Genomic DNA, 19584 nt, shown 5'->3' on the forward strand with positions numbered 1-19584 from the left:
TACATAGTTACGCGTAGTCAGCGCGTACACAACTTTCCCACTAGAGCGCGCCCCGCTAAGCACAACAGCGCAGGTGCAGCGTTCGTCCATCTCCGCACTACGAGATCGCGCTGTCTTAGAGACGGACCAAATTCTGCGTCTGCCGATCCGCGTATTAATATGTAACGCAGCTAATGAGACTGCTGCTAACGCAGAACCTCTTATCCTCGCGGATCATACTCGCGCAGTGATACCTCAACGCACGAGGAATTATAACGAGTGTACACACGTCCAAATAGTCAGCCTGCATTAGTCTGTACTAGTCTGCATAAGTCTCCATTAGTTTGCGTTTGTCTGTACCAGTATATAGTCAAGTTTCAGTCTGCGCCTAATAAGATTATCATATTCCTGTACACAGCCATGAAGAGAAATGGATAGACACTTTCTCAAGTATCAGAGATATGTGAGAATAAGATTAACGTAACAAGACCGAAGGAACTTCAGCTTGTCAGTTGTAAATAGCATCCACAATCAAGTTAAGTAAGGTTTGTGATTGTTACTATTTTAATAAATGTGTGTGAAAATTAGTCAAGTTCTGTTTTAAGTTGGTCACCGTCAATCTTCTACTCTAAGCGTGCAGGTGGCATTTCTATCGTCTGACCTAACGGCAGAAGATAAACACGCCACGATAAGACCACGAGACATATTGCTGACACTCGCCTACTTCGCTAGAGCGACAAGTCACATAATCTGATGGTTTGTGTACCGAAGGTCTTACAGTACGCACACCACAATCAGCTATCGGCTTGTTATCTTTGGCGCGTCCCCGGGCATAAGCATCTTTGCGTTTTCGTCTGTGGCGCGCGGGACGGTGAGACTGGCAGAGTTGTGGCTCGGGCGTAAGCACATGTGTAATGTCTGTTACGCTGGGGCTGTTACCTAATCGTGAAACCCCTGCGGCGCTTACTGGTTCCCTGGAAGGCATTTCATATAACATGTGAGAAGCCTCGCAGTGAGAGGGGAGTCCGGAGTTGGTGTTGGCCTAGACGTTGGTACAAATGGAGGAGCATGTGTGAGAAGCACGGTTTGGCCCTGTTGGTTGCTTCGTCCTTCTGGCAGCCACCGCAAGCGGATGTTCGGCCGGAATGTCTACAGTTTGTGGTGAGCATAGTGTGAACAACTTCTCGTAGGATGTGCTCCCAGACTGACTCTTAGCCTGTGTTATTTGTGGGTGCCGACCAAATGTTTCTAACTGCTTCCGGGTGTCCTGTAAGATTTCACAGCTAAACTGTGTTTTTTGGCATTCTGTGTTTCTGGCTCGGCCTCCTCCTAGGAAGGTTCGATTGGACATCTTTGGGAATTCCTTAATGCAGGTAATTTAAACATATAAAAAAAATTGTTCTTCCAGAATAAGCGCCTGTTTCTTTGGGACACTGCAGTTCAAACAGGAGTGGCGTAATGTTAATGAGTATTTGTTATTCGTCAAATGAAGTGTATTTAGTGTCTTGCAGTTTTCTGGGGCACGCAGCTGTGTTATTGAACTCATTTTGAAGTGTTCTGTCAGGTGAATGATTGCTCCCCACTTCAGTGTATTCTTTTTGAGTAGTATTGTAAGGTTTTTTGGATTTTGTCAGTGGGGTGTATTGATTCAATTTTGTTTTTCTCCTTCTTTTGAATTACGCAGAATTGTTTAGTTTATCTGGTTATTGGCTTAACTTGCACTTCACGCACTAAATCAGCTGATATTGAAAATTGGTATTTTTATTCCTGTTTAATGTCAGACAGATTCAGATTTAACTTCATTTATGTTATTTGAAATAAATGTTTTGGATTGACCTTAATGAATTATGTGCAATCGAAGTAAGGGATCCAGTGCTTCATTAATGCTTAACAGTGGCGTGTGGTTCGGGTTGTGAGCCCCGAGCTCGGTACAGGGGCACCGTAACATAATATTGTATTAGAATTTATAGAACCATTAAGGGAAGTGGCAACAAAAACACTATTCACGTTTTTGTGTAGAATGCATGAGTCTAGCGACATACCATCTGACTTTCGGAAAAATATCGTCCATATATTCCGAAGACAGCAAGGGCTGACAAGTGCGAGAGTTATCGCACAATCAACTTAACAGCTCATGCATCCAAGTTTCTGACAAGAATAATATATAGAAGAATGGAAATGAAAATCTGAGTATCTGTTGAATGACGATCAGTTTGACTTTAGGAAAGGTAAAGGCACCAGAAAGGCAATTTTGAGGTTGCGGTTGATAATGGAAACAGGAGTAAAGGAAAATCAGGACACGTTCATAGGATTTGTCGACATGGAAAAATCGTTCGACAGTGTGAAATGGTGCAAGATGTTCAAAATTCTGTTTAGGCGCGCAGTCCGGAACCGTGTGACTGCTACGGTCGCAGGTTCGAGGCCTGCCTCGGGCATGGATGTGTGTGATGTCCTTAGGTTAGTTAGGTTTAAGTAGTTCTAAGTTCCAGGGGACTGATGGCCACAGCAGTTGAGTCCCATAGTGCTCAGAGCCATTTGTACCATTTTTCAAAATTCTGAGAGAAATAGCGGTAATTTATAGCGAGAGACGGGTAATTCACAATATGCCAAGAGACAAGAGAGAGCAGTAAGAATGGAAGGCTAAAAATAAAGTTCTCAGATTATAGAGGGTGTATGAAATTAATGTAATCTTTCGCCGTTTCTGTAGATAACGAAGAACGAATGGCGGAAATAAAAGGAAGATTCAAGTCTGTGATTACAAGTCAAGGTGAAAGGATATCAATGATAACATTCTCTGATGTCATTGGTATTCCGAGTGAGAATAGTTACAGGATCTGCTGAATGGAATGAACAGTGTAATGAAGGAAGACGAAATTAGTGAGAAGTATCAGAAATGATAACAGCGAGAAACTTAACGTCAGGATTGATTTTGTTGAAGTAGGAATTCGTGGAGAATCGCATCAAACCAGTCGGAACACTAATGACTCAAAAAAAAAAAAAAAGAATCGGTATGTCCACCTGATGGCCTTGGATAAGAGCGGCGACCCGTTATGGTACGGAAGTAATGTGGCCTTGGTTGGTCGCTGAAGGGAGAAGTCACCTATCTCCTGTAAATTCCGGGGAGGGAGGCGATGAGTTCTGACACCACGATGGACCACATCCCAGGCGTGTTGAATCGGGTTCAGATCTGGCAATATGAGCAGACAGCACATCAACTGGAATTCGCCACTGTGTTCCTCGAACCACTTCATCGCACAGCAGACCTTGTGACATGCCACATTATCTTGTTGCAAAAAGACGCTGCCGTCGGGGAACATGATCGTCATGATAGGGTGTACATGGGTTGCAACCAGTATGCGATACTCTTTGGCCATCTTGGTGCCTTGCACGAGCTCCACTAGATCCGTGGATATCCAATTGAATGTTCCCCAGACCATAATGGAGCCGCTATCAGCTTGTCTCCGTCCCGCAGTGCAGATGTGGAGGAACTGTTCCCCTGGAAGACGCCGGATCCGAGCTCTCCCATCGGCATGATGAAGAAGATATCCGGATTAATTAGACCATGCAACGGTCAGCCACTGCGCCAACGTCCAGTGTCGATTGTCACATGCCCATTTCAGTGGCCACTTGCGTGGGTCGTCAGCTGTGGAGGCCCATCTTTAGGAGTGTTCAGACACACTTGTATTCTGTCAGGCGTTAAAGTCTGATCGCTGCCTATCCTCCCTACCCTGCCCAACCAATAACTTTAGTCACCTGTAATGAAGGGTGGCCACGCAACCCCACGACGTCCAGACGTAGTTTCATCTTGGTTGAAGACATTCACCACAGCACTCCTCGAACACCCAACAAGTCGTGTCGTTTCCGAAATGCTCGTGCCGAGCCTCCAGGCCATCACAATTGCCCTCGGTCAAACTGAGACAGATCACCAACCTTCCCCGTTCTACACACAGGCAACTCGCTTACGGATACCACAAACACCGTGCGTGTGTCTGAAGATCTGTCATTACTGAGCAGGTTTTAATTTTTTTTTTGTGGTATCTAAAATTTAAGAAACCTCTCTCACATTGGCCTGATTTAGCTTCACTGATCAGGATAGTAAAAACATGCGTATGTTAAGGGTATTCTCATTCAAAAAGCAGGCTTATCACATTCACACAGTTCAATACTGTTCTATCCTGATTAAACTGAGCTTAACGTAAATTCCATAAGGTAGTGAAGCAATTTCGAAGTCTCGGTGCGACGAAAATTGTCAGTCGATGTCCTGAAAACATTTGTAATAATTATTAACTTTCGGTGATCGCATGGGGAAGACCGGAGATCTGCTGGTAAGACTGTGTTAGCCTATTTATTTGAAGTAATAAACTGGATATCTTGAGCATCCAAAACGGCAGGTTCGTCACGTGTAAATCAGGCGTTTCCCACTGATCCCGTGCAACACAGCGTAGTAAGGAGACACTGTCAATAATAATCAGTTAAATAATACGCGAACAAACTTACTTTAGTTCATGTATTAAATTCCTTCTCATACAGAATCTCATCAAGATGGCGACTAGCTCAACAACACATACATATACATCCTCCTTCTTTCACGGCTAATCGGCAAGATCTCCTTCCTTCTTTTCATAAGATAAAACATAGATAGCAGAGAAGCTGTTCATGGAGTAAATGGACGCTCCTAGGAATAATAGGGCTTGAAACTACTTTGCATTGATAATCATCGTATATTAAAGTTTAGGAATCGGTAAGATAAGAAGAGATATTTCGAGATATGTACTGAGTTATATAATTTACAAAATTTCTGAAAATATCGCGGAGAGGGCGCTGCAGGAGACATTACAAGGCGACGCTGCTATCACCAGGATGGGTTTATGACGATAGGAAATCGATGGTCATAATGTGATCTAACTGATTAGTGTAAGATTCTGTGAGAATTAGCACTGACCACTTTCAATGGTCATAATGTGATCTAACTGATTAGTGTAAGATTCTGTGAGAATTAGCACTGACCACTATCAATAAGCTACCTTCAGAGCATAAAATATTCATGTTCAGATATTGCAAATAGGCGCCTTAGAACTGGAAACACTGTTCAGCGTGTTCACTGTCACAGTATATATGTTTTGTTTTGCCGGTGTGCGAGGTCTAATTACAGCGGACTGATTATTAGGAGTGATTCGGCTGAATGTAGGAAAGGACGCGAATGGGGAATATCAGCCTTCGAACTAAGGTAGGCTAATAATTACTTTGTAAATTTGATGAGTGAAATTTTAGTAACGAGTTAATAAGCAGACTGGGCTGTTGAGCTTAACTGTATGATAGTTTTTTATGGTCCTTACACAGTCATTGTATGTTATGTCGAAACATATTTGTCTTAATACAGGAAAGGCAACCGCAGCTGAGGAAGGGAGTGTTTCTGTAGCAGCTGACAGTAATATCTCCTATCAACAAGGAGCAGAAGGCAGGAGAAGAGGGCGTTCTTGACATTCCAGCGAAATGCCTTCCTGCTAATGTCGCCTGCAGCAAGTTGCAGTTCCACAAATAACTTAAAGAAGAACAGAGTGAAAACGTATTTCATTCCTTCTTGGAACTTTGTGATTACACTCGGCAAAAATGTGTTGCTAGGTGGACTTGTTCAGTCAGGTCCGACAGATAGGTCTCGAAAAAGAGTGGGTGCCGGATATCATAAAGGCGTTGGGTTCAAATATTTCTTACAGGTTGGAGGATACCTGTAGATGCAATAAAATTGTCTGATACTCAGAATCTTCTAAAAGCCTAAACAGCAACATTACAATGCCATTGCCTCTCATTTGAAGAAGATTCTCTTTTCATCCTGATGTTTAAACAGCTCCTGAACACATGTGAAATTTGACAAAGTTGATTTATGAAAGAATCCCGGCCGTCCCAAGACATAATTTTCTAACATCCCCTCTCTATATCAAGCATGAAGTAGTACCCAGGGGAAAGAAGAAACACATGAAGGATTTGCTGCTATGCATTCCATTAGTGCGTCATCATTTTTTCAAAGACATATAGAATGGCACTGCCAAAAGGCCGACCTCGGCATTACACGAGCAACCAGACGTAAGAGCATGCTTTTTTAAAAATCTGAATCCCGTCACTTCCTGTCTGGAAATACTTGTTATAACCTGACACTGGGAATAAAACTGTAATTACATATTCAAAAAATGTATTTTCTTTACCGCTTCTTTAGTAAAGCCTGAACACTAGAAGAAAGAGGAATATACAAATACAATACATTTATTGCACAACAGAATCAAGTCAAATATTTTACTTATCTGTTCATGATTGCATGCAGTAGCACTTAAAATTAATGTTCTTCATTATGAGAATACATTATACAAAATATCTTATATCATTAAAACATTTCAAAAAGTTGAAAACATTTTATCTATAATTAATCACTTAGGAAAATTCTTATGCTTATTTTTCTCAAAACTTTATTTTGTTGCTTGATTCCCTTGTCCACTGAAAGCCCCATATATCTGGTATCAGATAACGAGTTGAAATGTCTGGAGAAGTTTGCTCACTTGAAAAGGGACACATAAACAAAGCACGATATCGCTTGTTGTTGCTAACTTTGTTCCTAGTAGAATGCGAAAGCACGACAACCGCATCCTCTTCAACTATTTCGCTTTCTTTTATTCCACGGCGGTACTAAGATTTTTGTAAACGCTTGTCGCACAGGAATGTACTGCCGCAAACATTTCTGCCAACAGTGGCGGAAAATGTTGCTGCAAACAGTTGGCTGCAAACTTCGTGGCCCGCGAAACCCTTCTCCCCTTGAAAAACACTACCACGAACATTGCTGTCAGCAGTGGTGGACAATGTTGTGGAAGTGGTGGCTGCAATCTATGTGATCGGTAATGTTGAAGGACAATTTTAATGCACAAAATAGATATTTATAGTGTTGGTAATTATTTATTATGTTGCCTTACACAATGCTGCGTCTATGAATCCAATAATGGTCAGATGATGTAACTAGTTGTGCAAATAAAGAATTTTACCAGCAGCTCAAGGCAGAAACATGATTTTTCTCATATGTGTATTGTCTAAGCCCCATGTAAACGTAGCTACCATCACTGCTCCATCACTATCGTTACCAGTGATACCAATGTCTAAACCATATACTTTGTCAGTCACAGTACCCTGTTTCATCACAATTCGAATCAACTGCCGGTATGGATCAAAACAACTGATTAGCCACGTTCCACGCGGTCTCTTGGAGTCGCAGCGAAGCGTGTTCTACTAGCAGAGGCCACACGCGGGGCGTTGCTCGCTTTGTACAGCCCTGGGCCTTGCCGTCTGGCCCTTTTCATGTTTGCACATCATTCCGCGGTCGGCATGCAAGCCGCAAGCTGCCGCAGAACCCTTATTCCTCATTTCGGTATCGCAGCACGGAATGCCGTGATAAATAACGCGCTATCAAGTAACTTCTGCGAGTGTTCTAAAGTCATTGAATTTCTGGAAGAAAAGTCGGCTTCTTGTGGCGAGACGTAAAAGCCGCGCAAATGACTGTTCCTTCGACTAAAACTGGCTCCGAAGTGAAAAACGCTAACTGGAAAAGATGTTATCTGTGAACGACATAATGTTTTAATTCACGACGGTAATGAAGGAATGCCACAGTCGAGACCACAGGGATATTAAAAGTAACGCTGTCCACAAAACACCGCACAACCTTACTAGGCACGGTACCATTGAATGTAGTCCAAAGCTGTCTTCTAGCTTGTCAACTCAACTCCACAGTAAGTTGTAGAGAGACTTCGAACATCGTTGCAAATTGACATTATTCATATAAGGTATGTCAGAACTAAAGTCCTAGATACTTCAAATTTTTATTAATGACAGGTACTCGGGAAGCGAAAAAGTTAAGTAGTGAAACAAACTGCAGTGAAAGGCAATCGATTTATTCATTATTTCACTACGCGAAAACGTTAGGAACAAGCAATACAAGATAAAATGTTCACAGTTCTGCCTCCTGCAGCTTTTCACCAACGTATAAAAATGTATAATCGTCTACGAAATGTTACGCATCTATATGCTATGTGAGTCTCTATTTAAATAGAAATTAATACCAGTAATGAGGAAAAGACCAAAAATTAAAGCCACAATTAGTGCAGTTCTAAAAGATCTTTCGAAACAAGTTGAACTAATATTATTGAGAATGAGATTTTCACTCTGCAGCGGAATGTGCGTTGATTTGAAACTTTCAGGCACATTAAAACTGTGTGCCGGACCGTGACAAGAACTCCGGACCTTTGCCTTCCGCGGGCAAGTGCTCTCGTTTATTCTCGAGTATAACAGTTGATCTTAAATTCATCTTTAACGAACCCACGGTCCAAGTGACTGAAAAGCGCACAAAACTAGTTCATTCTTTATGTAAACTGGGTACTACCTAAATTAGCATAAGCCGCTCCCATTTGAATGCGCACAGAAAAGAAGAAATATGCACTGTATGAAAATGTGAAGAATCCAGCGCTTGATCAACATTGAGATTGAAGGCTTACAGAATGACGTTCACTGAACCGTTTTGCGTTCTTTCAGGCCTTACACAAGTAGTTATTAAACCCTAGGCTAAAGCAGAAGAGCATGAAATTATAAAAACCGAGCACGTCGCCTATTCTATAGACACTCCTTCAGATTACAAACAGTGGTCCCATACGGCAGGTACAATAACTTAAGAAGAAAATTAACTCAAGAATTAACTCAGATTACAAACAGTGGCCCCATACGGCAGGTACAATAACTTAAGAAGAAAATTAAGTCAAGAATGAAATTACGAACTCAATGAATATCCAATAGATACTTTTACCGACGGGAATTGTTCGGAAAACAGAATGGGTTCAGCAGCGTCAGTAATCATTAATGGCACACCTACCTATCAGATACAGTACACAGCACAGAATGGGTGCACCATTAACGAAACACGACGAAGGCTGTGGAGGTGCTATGTTGTGTATAAGATACCACTGGGATGCGACGGTTTGACTTCAGAACTCGCTAGGGGGTTTCATGAAGATGAGATATTGAGGCTGTGTGCGTGTTTTCAGTGTGCAAACTTGTGCTTGGTGTTTTGTGTTTGTGTTATTGGTCTCTAAAGTGGGGTGTAAGGGTTAATTGTTTGGGCGCTTATGATAATCTTCCTGTGGTTCTTGTACCAAATTTTGAACGAGATTGTGAATTGAAATTTATATTGTTTCGTAAAATTTTGTGAGTTTGTCCTGAATAAGTATTGGCAAAAAGGTCTCTTAAATGTTCCTTCGGGACGTATCTGCCAACGCTTGAGATGACATGGGAAACTTTGTTTTGAAGTCGCTGCAGTCTTGTTAGTGTTTTGTCTGACACCATAGACCATACTTCTGAGCCATAGAGGACCGGAAGTATGAGCTTATGCCAGACGAAGGGTTTGAACTGAACGGTTATTCCTTTACCTTTTAGGAGGGGATACAACTTACAGAAACATACGCAGCCTTTGTTTGCTGCAATGGTGAGACACTTGCCCCACGTTAGGCGTAAATCAATCTGAAGGCCCTAATACACTACAGAATTTCTACAAATCAATTCCCTGTGGTCAATGGCGAGTTGACGATCAGGAAGCTTGATTTGGGGATGAAATAGATAGCCTGGCACTTTGTGTGGTTGGTCTTGATCCTCTGTCGATTACACCACTGCTGAAGGTTGAGGTGTATTTGGAGGAGGCTGCGACTACTTTTGTGAATGACGGTATCATCGGTGTAGAGACCAGTCTCTCCGCCGATTTGCTTGGGGATGTCATTCGTGTATATGGAATAAAGGACGAGACCTAAAACCGAACCCTACGGGACTCCTACAGTGTCTGGCTAAACTTGTCTACTCATCCAGTAGGGGAGGAGTCAGTTCAATAATTCTTCAAATAGCTCTGAGCACTATTGGACTTAACTGCTGAGGTCATCAGTCCCCTAGAACGTAGAACTACTCAAACCTAACACCACACACATCCATGCCCGAGGCAGTATTCGAACCTGCGACCGTAGCTCTCACTCGGTTCCAGACTGTAGCGCCTATAACGGCTCGGCCTCACCGGCCGGCTGGAGGAGTCAATGATCCAGATTATGTATCCTGGGCACCCTGTCTGATGTAGCTTGTAAATTAGGTCATTGTGCCAGGTGTAATCAAATGCCTTCTCTGCGTCCAGGAACGCTGCTCCTGTTGCTTCTCTCCTAGCCCTGGCCAGAAAAATCTGTTCTACCAAGAGGAGGGATAGCTGGCTAGTGCTATGCTCAGCACGGAATCCAAGCAGTTTGGGCGTAAGGACGTTGTTTCCAATGAGGAACTGATGGAGGGGTTCAAGGATTATTAACTCTAGGATTTCCCTGAAGCCATTTAGGAGGGAAATGCGCCTGTAGGTTTCGGGAAGGATTAGGTTCTATTGGGTTTGAATAGGGTGATTACCTACACGCTTTTCCACGCTGAGGGGAAATATGTTACTTACCTTCAGGCAGGTGTTATAAACGCTTGACGGGTATGTCATTGCGGGAGAGCGAATATGCTTTAGGAGTGGGGTACGGATACGGCCGGGGCCTGTACTATTGTGATTACCCTGGCACCTGACGATGTACAAACTGTTGGCTCGTTAAACGGACACGAATTCTGTCACTGGAGACGTACTACTTTTCTGAGCCACTGGACAGGTAACTATTTTCTCCTGTTTATTGCTCTCGTCATCGTGGATGACGTGAGGTAGAAGTTCTGACTCCAATGATTTTGCTGTTACATATGCTTCTCTTATTCGTCATAAGTGAGTCCGTTCTCACGGTGGAGTGGCTCGTTTTTCTTTTCTTTTTTTTTTTTTTTTTTTGTAGCAACTTTCTAGATTTTACGTCAGTATGAGTGTTTCGGCAGATCTTATCTTCTCCTCCCAGTAGCCGCTCCTGTTCTCTTGTAATCGTTGTTTCACCTGGTTTAAATTCTGCAACAGGTGGCGCTCGGATGGGTCGACGTAGCATAGGCTAAGCCTCTTTGGTCCCAAATGTCATGGGGCGGGTCCCTGGCGTCGGAATCAGTGGTAACCCTGACCCTAGATGCACTAGCACAGGCGTTGAGGATGCCAGTGAATTGTTCAGTGGCATCGACCACTTCTCTTTTCGCCTGCAGCGGCGTTATTTCCTCCATCTATTCTCCTCCGGATAATTATATCTGCCCCAGTTTGTTATGAACTGTGTGCTCACCACCGTCCGGGATCGTCTTCGACACTGGCGAGATGCAATACGACAGGGCTTTGATCAGAGTCCAGCCCGTACTGCACTATGACCGACGCGTCGCGATCCAAGTTCTTTGCGAAAAAAGTGTCTCATTCACCAGTATTCTTGCTCGCGCCTCCAGGAATGTGCGTCAACTCTTCAGGGGCGATGACAATAAGGCTGGTGCGCCTCTTAATAAACCCTTGCCGAGTCCTGCCTCTTGCGTTCTCGGCACGGCAGCCCGAGGCTCTATGTTTGGAATTTTGGTCTCTCCTACCAATGCGACACTGCCCGTCCTCCGCAAGGCTTGAAGGTTCTGAACAGAGATACGTGAACCAGGGTATGAATTGCTTAAATAATTTGCCAAAGGTTTCGCCAGTTTTGATTTCTATGCCGACAACCTCGACACTTTGCATCAGTGGAAGATCCAGGGAGCGGAAGCACCTTCTGCCTTAGACCAATACGGCTGTTCCAACAACATGACAATCCACACTGTCGAACCGATGGATGGCGTAGTTTCCGACAACGAATCGGTGTTCAGTCGTTTGGTGCGTTTTCCTCAGACGCAAATATCGATAACCTGCCTGTCTAGAAGTCTTCCATAAGAAGACCAATAGGGCTGTTCCAACAACAGGGCAGTCCACACTGTCGAACCGATGGATGGCGTAGTTTCCGACAACGAATCGGTGGTCAGTCGTTTGGTGCGTTTTCCTCAGACGCAAATATCGATAACTTGCCTGTCTAGAAAGTCTTCCATAAGAATTTTTCTGGCTTTGGGCCACTGAAGTTCAGGTTGCAATTTTTATTGTGTTTTACGTACGGAGATCTATCAAAACGTGACCTTAGCTAAACAGAACAATTAGCAGTCTTGGGGAACCTTGGAGAAACAACTAACGAGAAATAAATGATAAAATGGCATCTGCAGTGAGCATTGTCAATAGTGTTAGTTATAAAATCACGGGAATAATACATATTTGATCGAAGAATGTAGAAGGAACTCTTGGGAATTAAGATTGCCAAACAAGCAGCTAGGGGAAGCAAGCAGAAAACTGTGGTCAAAAGAATGTTAAGATACACATTTAAAACAAAATGGGAAAGTTAATGGGCTGAAATGAGAAAAGGGAAAACCACAAGGTTTTTTTATACGACTGTTTAAAACCCTTTTCCCGTGAAGCTATCACAATCACCCAATCTTACGACAAGGTTAATGCCTTACTATCAAGTGCTGCTTCTAAATCTGAAGAGGGTGATCAGACGGTAGATTATTTTTTATGCATATGCCTTGAATTTCATAATGAAAATGACGAACTAAGGAAGAATGTTACAGAAGAAGCAGGCAGGTGTCCAGTCGATAAAAGAATTTTTTGTAAGACTGTACGTGAATGAAGTCACAAATTTTGTAATATAAAAAACTTCCCCAGAATATGAAAAGTTACATTTCACAAACTTAAAAAAAAATTGTTCTACATGAAAGTCTTATGAGAGCCCCTCCCAACTAGCCGCGCTGTCTAGCGCGCTGCTTCCCGAGCGGAAAGGAGCGCCTGGTCCCCGGCACGAATCCCCCAGGCCGATTCGTGACGAGGTCCGGTGCGCCGGCCATCCTGTGGATGGTTTTTTAAGCCTTGGCGAATGCGGGCTGGTTCCCCTTATTCCGCCACAGTTACACTATGTCAGCCATTACAGCGCAAACACTGTCTCCACGTTTGGGGTTATACTTGCCTGGTATGAGAAGTTCCCTGGGGATGGGGGTCCACTGGGAGCCGTACTCCATAACAACCCTGGGTTCGGTGTGAGGTGGGTGGACTGCTGTGGCCTGTTGTGGGATTGTGAATTACTGAGGGCTAGGCGGGAAGAAGCCTCTTTTTCGTTTCTAGGTCAAGAGTTTAATGCACAATTCACCAGCCTTATGACAACATTATGATATCTATCTGCATTACTGTGAAACACGACCTTAAAAATGATGATCAAATATAAGTCTACTATTATTATCTTGTTTAACTGTTTACCTTTCATCCATTCTACTGTAATTTTGAGTTGTTAGTGTCGTCCCTTACAGATAATGTATGAAATTAAACCTAAATATGTATGACAAATATTGTAATGGGACATGTTTCACATAAATAATGAATGAATATACTAATTTTTTATTTTGTTACTTAATCTGCACAGTTTATGACTTGTCTTTTACCAGAAATGGTTCATGATAACCAGTTACCAATGGCAAGATGTGGTAGTACGCACGTTATGAACAGTGATAAAAAAGAAAAACGTACAAGGAAGAAATAAACAAGAAAGGAGGTAAGAGACTATAATTAATAATCTCGAAACTGTGGGACGGTATCTCGTGATGAAACAGGGACGTAGTGAAATATCTGGTGAAGTAGTATTGAAATTCCACGTGTTATGCCAAGTGATTCGTTTACAATGGCTATGCTCTAACAACTACACGCTGGAAACAGTTTTATTACCACTAAAAAAGAACATCTCCAAATCCTAAAGGCCTGATAGTGCCTTAAAAGATATATTCCGGGGAAATATAGTAACTAATTTGAAAAATTAACAGCAAATGCGGAGGTCAGCAGTCTTTGAGACACAGGCACTCAAGCAGAAGTTTGTGGTGATTCTAGGCGCAAAAGAAAGCAGTACCTACACCTGTATTGTTTAACGGGGTCTCAGTAGACTCCACGTCCATCTTAGTATGGTTGTTATTGAAATTATAAATACAAATGATAATACTGAATGTTTATGTGTCTTCTATTTAATGGTTTTTAACTTTTGAGGTCTTCCAGAGTATAGATTTTTTTAATTATACGAAGGAAATCGTTTCTGTTTTTTTAAAAGATGTTGGGAGGCCGTCATTTATTTATCCGTGAACGATTTTCAAATCAAATTACTTGGATAGGTGTATCAGCATTGAAGACTTTGAACTTAGATTTGAGAAACACGGATCAATATTCTGGTTTTTAATAAACTGACTAAAATCATCTCCAGCATGGTTCAATTGAAAAAGTCATGGCTGATTTCCTTCTCCATTCACGTTTGTTCCTAAAGAGACGATCATGGATGGTACATTTATTTTCATTCCCTTTTTTATATATAGCGAATATAGCTCCTATTGTCGATGTCACATGATTAAGAGACATTGGCAAATCTAATGGTTTCCTGTTCAATTCGGTTTGTGACAAGTTGTATTTTTCAGATTATTCGGCACAGCAGCCTTACAGAGAGAGACAATGGAGGGATACAAACGTTATATCTTCACCGCAGCCATAGAATTGCAGCTTTAAGTGGTCTTCAGGGCCGATGCAACCTCCATCCTTGCTCTTCCTCCGATTCAGGGCTGGCCGTGTTAACGTGACCGGAGATAAAGCGAAGGGGGGTTGAAAGCGGTAGCGCAAAGGCACGATGCCCATGTGAATGGCGGCGGTTGGAAGTTTTCCATGGGAACCGCAAAGCCCATTATCTCAACGGTTGCTCTGGAAAATGTGTGGAAAGATGGATAGCTTCTGTCGGTGCCCCCACCCACGTAATAAACAGCATCTCATCAGGTTACCTTCAATTCAGAAAGCTGTTGCGCTAGGCGACTGTTGTATTGACGTGTAAATTATAGATTGCACCGATCAATCGTCCTTTTTAAATTTTTTTGTGCAGATCTAGATTTCGGCTAGAAGCTAGCCATTCTCAGTGCACTATTATTTTCGCGCAATTAATGTAATGCCTGTTGGCTGGGCTTCATCCACAGTTCATTGAATACTCAATAAACTTCTGTAAAGTTTGTAAGGTAGAGACGAGGTACTGCAGAAGTAAAGCTGTAAGTACGGGCCGTGAGTCGTCATTGGGTAGCTCAGTTGGTAGAGCACTTGCACGCGAAAGGCGAAGGTCCCAAGTTAGAGTCTCGGTCCTGCACAAAGTTTTAATCTGCCAGGAAGTTTCATATCAGCATACACTTTGTTGCAGAGTGATAATCTCATTCTGGTATTTATTCACTTATTTATTTATTCATCCATCTTATGGATTTTAAGCACAATGTTAATTGTAATACAATAAAAGATGTAATTTACAAACAACCATTTAAATTTTTAACATAATCATTTACATCGATTATTGCCGTCAGGATACCATAGAAAGTTCCACGACTGTGATGAACGGTTTGCATGTCGGCTCCACAATCGCACTGCGAAGATGGACCTGGAATAGGTAATAAGGGCGTGTACCTAGTTAGAGGACACAAACGATCAGATCCTCGAAGAAGGGGTGGGGAAAACCATTGATCTCCATTTGTTATGGAATACCTCCTCCAAAAATTTATTGTCAAACAAGAAATTCTTTTCGAAAATAGTAGCAAAGTGCAACCACCAGCGGGTCCTTTACTGTTTAAAAAAGAAATAATATGAAAGATCAGATTAAGAAAAATTATAACTCAAAATATCAGATGCTAACAACTTACACATACTTTGCAATTTTGAAACGATTACAAAAGATGAAACACATTAAATATTTGTAAAATACAACAGACCAGTCTGACATCAGATACAGGGACAAGCCTGCTAGTGGCACAACAGACTGCAGGTGCAGACCTCCGGCCCTAGCTCTCAGTGGCAACAAGGCAAGCGAGAGTAAGGTGACTACCATAAACAGACGGAAGCAACTCATTCATCTGTGCTCGACTGGAAAACCAAAGGAGGAGATCACCTGGCATCTGGCTCAATCCCACGAGGAAGACTAGGGCAGACCGGGGCACGATAAATGGGCTTCGCTGAATCACTCTGACTTCTCCAGGTTAGCCCCGAAACCATACAAATTTGTACAGCCAGGATGTCACGTCTACGATCGCACCTACCTTTTCGATAAATGCCAACTCACGATGATAAGCACTAGAAAGTTCGTGCGGCAGGGAAACAACCCGATTGCTCCCCTAGAAGCACGTTTGCTGTGCCGGACACCTCTACGAATCCTTGCCAGTTTCGACCACTTCCAGTTTGCTCGCTCCACCCCTATTCATACCACAGAGAAAAACGAAAATCCTCTAACGGGCAAAGAGAGTGCTCAACTCACCGGGCACGAGCTATCGATCTCGCATCACGAATCAACCTACCCCAGAAACTGAAATACTAGGGCGAGAGGTCAGTAAAGGAAACGAAACACATCAATTAGTATTAGCAGGTCCAACCTGAATCACGGGTACTCTTTGTACATGGTCAGGTGCCTCGTCTTTCACTTACAGCGCGACTGGAGCGTAGACCTCAAGGATGCGCCGCGGACCCAGAAAAACATTTCATGAACGTACTCGATACCTTGCCCCTTTTATCACAGACACTAAGGTTGCGAATGTAGACCACGTTCCTTACTTTGAAGCAGACGGGCCGTAACCCACATTTATAGTACGGCGCTTACCTCTCATGAGACCTTTCAGAGTTCACTATCGTCTTCTGCCAAGTGTCCCTAACAAACCTGGGAGTCATCTGATCAGGAAGCAAGCCCGCTACGTCCCATATGTTGTAGACTGGTGAATTTGCAGGATGGCCTAACATTAAGAATGCCAAAAGAACTTCATGCCTCGCTAGGTTTAAAGCAAAATTCAGCCACGGGAGGGAAAGGTCCTACTTCGACTGCGCCTCCGAGTGGTAAGTAATAAGTGCTGCTTTCAAGTTCCTATTAAACCTCTCTGCGAGAAATAGTTGGAGGTAACAGGCGGTGGTAACTACGTGACGGAGTACAAAGCCAAAAATAAAACACACTTAATTCCCGAGACACGATAACTGGGCCGTTATATCAGAGGAGAGAGACAGTAGGATCGCAGAGCGAGCTAATTTTAGTAAGATGTTTAGTGCCGGCACCAAGTATTAGCCCTCACTTACCCTCCCCCTCCCCCCTTCGCCATAGGCTTCAATCATACAGAACGCGAGAGAGCCGTCGAACTCAACAATTCGCCCTTAGGGCCGGAATTGGTGTTTGCCATCTTCCATTCTCGGTTCTTCTAATCATCCTCCCTATATCTTTATAGGACGAGAGCCAGGTAAGAAGTTGCTTAATCTTGTGTATGTTTTTATAAATGCACAAGTGTCCACCTAACAGCGACTGATGGCTTTATATAAATACGGCAGGAATCAAATTTCGAGGAAAACAAATTTTTCATTGACCAGTTAGGTTACAGTGACCTCAGATATACAGGGTGATCAAAAAGTCAGTATAAATGGTTCAAATGGCTCTGAGCACTATGGCACTTAACTGCTGTGGTCATCAGTCCCCTAGAACTTAGAACTACTCAAACCTAACTAACCTAAGGACATCACACACATCAATGCCCGAGGCAGGATTCGAACCTGCGACCGTAGCAGTCCGCTAGACCACCACGGCCGGCTCAGTATAAATTTGAAAACTTAATAAACCACGGGATAATGCAGATAGAGAGATAAAAATTGACACACGTGCTTGGAATGACATGGGGTTTTGTTAGAACCAAAGAAAAACAAAGTTCACAAAATGCCCGACAGATGGCTCTGGACAGCAAAACTACGCCCTGACAGTTGATAGGTACGCCGATGTGTTATAGAATCGCATCATCCCCAGCGTCGTTTGGTGATGATCGTTTGATCAGCCGCCACTTTCGTCATGCTTGGCCTCCCAGGTCCCCACACCTCACTCCCGTGCGATTATTGGCTTTGGGTTTACCTGAAGTCGCAAGTGTATCGTGATCGACCGACATCTCTAGGGATGCCGAAAGACAACATCCGACGCCAATGCTTCACCATAGCTCCGGACATGCTTTACAGTGCTATTCACAACATTATTCCTCGTGTACAGCTATTGTTGACGAATGATGATGGACATCTCGAGCATTTCCTGTAAAGAACATCATCTTTGCTTTGTCTTACTTTGTGATCAGATGAAGCGCCATCTGTCGGACATTTCTTGAACGTTTGTATTTTTTTGGTTCTAATAAAACCTCATGTCATTCCAAGCATGTGTGTCAATTTATACATCTCTATATACATTATTCTGTGATTTATTTAGTTTTCAAATTTATACTGACTCATTGATCACCCGGTACTTACTTTCGCTGACAATAATCTTCTCGAAACGATCACTGTTGAAAAAGAAAAACCGCTAATAGAAGTCTCTCACAATCACATGGCACAATTTCCCAGCCGACTATTGCTTTGTAGGTTGTTAAATGACTGCAATATGTACTTCTTTCGTAGAAGTGCCCCTTTGTACCATTAGGTATCCCGCGGTAGCATTGGTGTTTTCACGCGAAAGGCACTAGTCCTTAAAAAGTTAATAAAGTGATATTTGCATGCAGAAACCACTATACTGATAGGGTAAATTTGGCGTTCTGAAGTGTCTGCACCAAGCAGCAGCAGCTGGAGCCGCGCATTTCCGCTACGAAGCAGACTTGCTTCCGTGGACACGACCAACGCCGCCCCCTCTGGCTGCTAACCGCCAGGTTGCGGTGCCGACACGCCGGGGGCAGAGTTCGCCAGCTCCCTGGATTATCCCCACTGGCGGCGGCATCGGCATACCGCGCTGCGTGTGTAGTGCGTGTGTACGCATGGGTGGTGTGCGTATGGGCGCGAGCGACAACCGTCCCCCCCCCCCCCCCCCCCCCCCCCTGCCAACAGCCGTGGCCCGCTTCGCCGCCCTGTTTGCATGCAAATCCGGCAGCTCCCATTGTTTCCGACTGTCGGCGGCAGCAGCGGCCGAATAATTGGTGCTTTATATCCACAGCGCAGAGCCAATCTGATCTTGTGTTAATCTGTATTTATGTCATGGGTGGTGCGGTGTTGTGGGAGGTTAGCTAGGCCACGCGTCCCACTGCACAGTGCAACAACCGCGCCCACAGCCTAGATTTGCAAATATTGCGCATAAACTTGATGGTCCGGCGCGAAAGCTGCCTCAATAGCCAAGTATCGGAAACCGGCCTCCGGAATGACAGTCCCTTGCCCTTTTTTTTTCCCACGCGTCTATCTCAGCTCGACAGCATTTTCGACGCAACACACTCTTCTACTCGGCGGTGGTCTGGCGCACATTTTTATTCATACGCGACGCCGGTGCAGTTATGACAAACGCATAGACACTGTATCGAGAAGTAGATAGTCAGAACCATGTGGAAATGCCTGTTTAACCCGATGGGAAATCTCACCTGGTGCTGTCTAACCGACTTCTGTAAATGTTGCCACCTTAAACTACAAGTTCCATGCTACTATGTCTTCCAATACAGAGTTACGCAACAAGGAGCACTCAGTGCCAAAAATGATATTACGTAAGGTGTTCCAAAACCCGCCTCCTCGGCCGAGGTCGCTAACGCACGCGTGTGGGATGTTGCTCGACAAGAGGTAAGTCGGTTCCAATCCTAGTTTTGGAAGAA

This window comes from Schistocerca gregaria, chromosome 6 (genome assembly GCF_023897955.1).
Source record: "Schistocerca gregaria isolate iqSchGreg1 chromosome 6, iqSchGreg1.2, whole genome shotgun sequence".
Taxonomy (NCBI): domain Eukaryota; kingdom Metazoa; phylum Arthropoda; class Insecta; order Orthoptera; family Acrididae; genus Schistocerca; species Schistocerca gregaria.